Here is a 5,000-nt window from a genome sequence, read left to right on the forward strand (position 1 = left end):
GCCTTAACCTAACCCGTATTGTGCCTTAACCTAACCCGTATTGTGCCTTAACCTAACCCGTATTGTGCCTTAACCTAACCCGTATTGTGCCTTAACCTAACCCGTATTGTGCCTTAACCTAACCCACGTTGTGCCTTAACCTAACCCACGTTGTGCCTTAACCTAACCCACGTTGTGCCTTAACCTAACCCACGTTGTGCCTTAACCTAACCCACGTTGTGCCTTAACCTAACCCACGTTGTGCCTTAACCTAACCCACGTTGTGCCTTAACCTAACCCACGTTGTGCCTTAACCTAACCCACGTTGTGCCTTAACCTAACCCATATTGTGCCTTAACCTAACCCATATTGTGCCTTAACCTAACCCATATTGTGCCTTAACCTAACCCATATTGTGCCTTAACCTAACCCATATTGTGCCTTAACCTAACCCATATTGTGCCTTAACCTAACCCATATTGTGCCTTAACCTAACCCATATTGTGCCTTAACCTAACCCATATTGTGCCTTAACCTAACCCATATTGTGCCTTAACCTAACCCATATTGTGCCTTAACCTAACCCATATTGTGCCTTAACCTAACCCATATTGTGCCTTAACCTAACCCATATTGTGCCTTAACCTAACCCATATTGTGCCTTAACCTAACCCGTATTGTGCCTTAACCTAACCCGTATTGTGCCTTAACCTAACCCGTATTGTACCTTAACCTAACCCGTATTGTGCCTTAACCTAACCCGTATTGTGCCTTAACCTAACCCGTATTGTGCCTTAACCTAACCCGTATTGTGCCTTAACCTAACCCGTATTGTGCCTTAACCTAACCCGTATTGTGCCTTAACCTAACCCGTATTGTGCCTTAACCTAACCCGTATTGTGCCTTAACCTAACCCGTATTGTGCCTTAACCTAACCCGTATTGTGCCTTAACCTAACCCGTATTGTGCCTTAACCTAACCCGTATTGTGCCTTAACCTAACCCGTATTGTGCCTTAACCTAACCCGTATTGTGCCTTAACCTAACCCACGTTGTGCCTTAACCTAACCCACGTTGTGCCTTAACCTAACCCACGTTGTGCCTTAACCTAACCCACGTTGTGCCTTAACCTAACCCACGTTGTGCCTTAACCTAACCCACGTTGTGCCTTAACCTAACCCACGTTGTGCCTTAACCTAACCCACGTTGTGCCTTAACCTAACCCACGTTGTGCCTTAACCTAACCCACATTGTGCCTTAACCTAACCCACATTGTGCCTTAACCTAACCCATATTGTGCCTTAACCTAACCCATATTGTGCCTTAACCTAACCCATATTGTGCCTTAACCTAACCCATATTGTGCCTTAACCTAACCCATATTGTGCCTTAACCTAACCCATATTGTGCCTTAACCTAACCCATATTGTGCCTTAACCTAACCCATATTGTGCCTTAACCTAACCCATATTGTGCCTTAACCTAACCCATATTGTGCCTTAACCTAACCCATATTGTGCCTTAACCTAACCCATATTGTGCCTTAACCTAACCCATATTGTGCCTTAACCTAACCCATATTGTGCCTTAACCTAACCCATATTGTGCCTTAACCTAACCCATATTGTGCCTTAACCTAACCCATATTGTGCCTTAACCTAACCCATATTGTGCCTTAACCTAACCCATATTGTGCCTTAACCTAACCCATATTGTGCCTTAACCTAACCCATATTGTGCCTTAACCTAACCCATATTGTGCCTTAACCTAACCCATATTGTGCCTTAACCTAACCCATATTGTGCCTTAACCTAACCCATATTGTGCCTTAACCTAACCCATATTGTGCCTTAACCTAACCCATATTGTGCCTTAACCTAACCCATATTGTGCCTTAACCTAACCTATATTGCGCCTTAACATAACCCATGTTGCGCCTTAACCTAACCTATGTTGCGCCTTAACCTAACCTATGTTGCGCCTTAACCTAACCTACGTTGCGCCTTAACCTAACCTATATTGCGCCTTAACCTAACCTATATTGCGCCTTAACCTAACCTATATTGCGCCTTAACCTAACCTATATTGCGCCTTAACCTAACCTATATTGCGCCTTAACCTAACCTATATTGCGCCTTAACCTAACCTACGTTGCGCCTTAACCTAACCCACGTTGCGCCTTAACCCAACCCACGTTGCGCCTTAACCCAACCCACGTTGCGCCTTAACCCAACCCACGTTGCGCCTTAACCCAACCCACGTTGGGCCTTAACCCAACCCACGTTGCGCCTTAACCCAACCCACGTTGGGCCTTAACCCAACACACGTTGGGCCTTAACCCAACACACGTTGGGCCTTAACCCAACACACGTTGGGCCTTAACCCAACACACGTTGGGCCTTAACCCAACACACGTTGGGCCTTAACCCAACACACGTTGGGCCTTAACCCAACACACGTTGGGCCTTAACCCAACACACGTTGGGCCTTAACCCAACACACGTTGGGCCTTAACCCAACACACGTTGGGCCTTAACCCAACACACGTTGGGCCTTAACCCAACACACGTTGGGCCTTAACCCAACACACGTTGGGCCTTAACCCAACACACGTTGGGCCTTAACCCAACACACGTTGGGCCTTAACCCAACACACGTTGGGCCTTAACCCGCTCTGTAATTGTCATACGACGCGTTAAATTAGTGTAGTGTTGCCTAACTGCAACCCCCGCAATATAGTTTGCTACTCGCACTGCCTGGTCCCCAGTGTATCGCTTCATGTTAAACACCTTGCAGCGATACACTGTAATGTGGATGGCAGCAGGACGTACATGCTCAATGCCCTTCGCAGTTGTTCATTGGCATTCGCATGGCGAAGCACTTAGCCTACGCTGTGGTACGGCCTGTGTCAACTGTCCGCTGATGTTGTACGTCCAAATCACACACTGTACTGCACATTGGTCCTCATGTACTGAATGATACATCGTGGTACATGTGACCGTACAACGACTGCGCCAACAACGGCGAACCATGCGGTCCAACTGTTGTGCACTCAGCTATGTGTCGTCTCCCTATAAGAGCCGGATTGCAGTGTGGTATGCCCTGGATGGCGATCAGCATGAGCCGTCTGTTGATGTAGTGGCGCGTGTTGTCAGACGTAGTCGTCTCTTCTCACACACCGTGACAGCATGGTGCACTGCGTTCCACATCTGCGACATGCGACAGAGGCCGGTTGACAGTCGTTCGCGCAATGGACATCGCATACGTACGGGGGCCACCTTCCACGTGTTCGCGAAGCGTGCACATGTTGTTGCGTGTATGTGGGCAGACATAGTGTGTCGTGACACCTGACACAGGCATGCAACAATCGTTGAATTTGCAAATGGCGATGGACGTCTACGTTTGCTGGTGACGTTACGCAAATGAACAACTGGTAAACCGTTGTGGTGCGGTTGTTCTCGCTAGAGGTGAATCAGTGATGGCGACGATCGGTTGAGCTACCAACCGGTTGTTTCAGCGATACCCACCATGCCCACGAACGTGAATGGCATGTGGGTGTGAAGCGATACGCGGCGGTGGCTGGGTGGGACCGTCCCCGGCCGGTGAGGGGGGGCCTCCCGGCGTGCTGGCCGCGCGGTGCGTGGGCGCACGCGCTACAGCCGGCTGGTGGGGGCGGCCAGTGGCAGGCGCGCCGGCCGACGGAGGCGGCAGGCGGCGCAGCTGCGCGCCGGCGCACCCTGCACGCGGCGCCGTGCGGCCAAAGTAGGTCCTCGCGGGCCCGGTGCGAAGCGCGGTGGACATCTGCAGTGTGCTGGTCCGATTGAGGACTGTGTGCGCTGAGGATGCGCCGCCGCCCGGCGCTCGGCGCCGCGACGCCGTCTGCTGCTCGGTCGCCTCTGCGGTTCTCGCAGGTGGTTTGTATCGCAGCTGTGCGGACGTGTTGGCGCGTGCGCTGTGCTGGGAGAGTTCGCTTCGGCACCCAAGTGGGGCTTTTGTCCTTCTGTGGCGCTGGCGTTGGAGCTGCCGGCCACCGTAGGTGGCGCGTGTTGTCTCCCGCCGGCAATGCCACGACAGCACGCTCCCGGGCCTCTGTCGGCAGCGGCAAGCTCAGTTGGGAGCACGGGTGGTCGCACCTAAAGCGTCTACTCGCCAAACTCCGGGCGATTGCGCCTCTCTCGAACCCGACCAAGTACTTAGGACGGCGCTGCGCGCCGCCGGGACCTGAGAGGGTTTCGAGGTGTATCGTGCAGGGGAGCTCAGCCTCCTCCTGTTTGCAGAATAATTGAGCGGACGCTTGCGTGTTCGCGCGGGCCCCCGGGACACACTCCCGGGCGGCCGGCTGCTCAGCTCTAGTTGACGCAGCTCCCTGGTTGATCCTGCCAGTAGTCATATGCTTGTCTCAAAGATTAAGCCATGCATGTCTCAGTACAAGCCGCATTAAGGTGAAACCGCGAATGGCTCATTAAATCAGTTATGGTTCCTTAGATCGTACCCACGTTACTTGGATAACTGTGGTAATTCTAGAGCTAATACATGCAAACAGAGTCCCGACCAGAGATGGAAGGGACGCTTTTATTAGATCAAAACCAATCGGTCGGCTCGTCCGGTCCGTTTGCCTTGGTGACTCTGAATAACTTTGGGCTGATCGCACGGTCCTCGTACCGGCGACGCATCTTTCAAATGTCTGCCTTATCAACTGTCGATGGTAGGTTCTGCGCCTACCATGGTTGTAACGGGTAACGGGGAATCAGGGTTCGATTCCGGAGAGGGAGCCTGAGAAACGGCTACCACATCCAAGGAAGGCAGCAGGCGCGCAAATTACCCACTCCCGGCACGGGGAGGTAGTGACGAAAAATAACGATACGGGACTCATCCGAGGCCCCGTAATCGGAATGAGTACACTTTAAATCCTTTAACGAGTATCTATTGGAGGGCAAGTCTGGTGCCAGCAGCCGCGGTAATTCCAGCTCCAATAGCGTATATTAAAGTTGTTGCGGTTAAAAAGCTCGTAGTTGGATTTG

General features: G+C 51.6%; 1 non-coding gene across 1 annotated transcript in view; it reads left to right on the forward strand.

Annotated features, from left to right (window-relative positions):
• Window positions 1–4,342: 4,342 nt before the first annotated feature.
• The window catches only part of LOC124563730, a 1,910-nt gene continuing 1,252 nt past the window's right edge, over window positions 4,343–5,000 (forward strand). The window contains exon 1 of the ribosomal RNA XR_006970282.1: window positions 4,343–5,000. This exon is cut by the window's right edge and continues 1,252 nt beyond it. This is a non-coding gene — a ribosomal RNA (small subunit ribosomal RNA).

This window comes from Schistocerca americana, unplaced genomic scaffold (genome assembly GCF_021461395.2).
Source record: "Schistocerca americana isolate TAMUIC-IGC-003095 unplaced genomic scaffold, iqSchAmer2.1 HiC_scaffold_124, whole genome shotgun sequence".
NCBI classification, from domain to species: domain Eukaryota; kingdom Metazoa; phylum Arthropoda; class Insecta; order Orthoptera; family Acrididae; genus Schistocerca; species Schistocerca americana.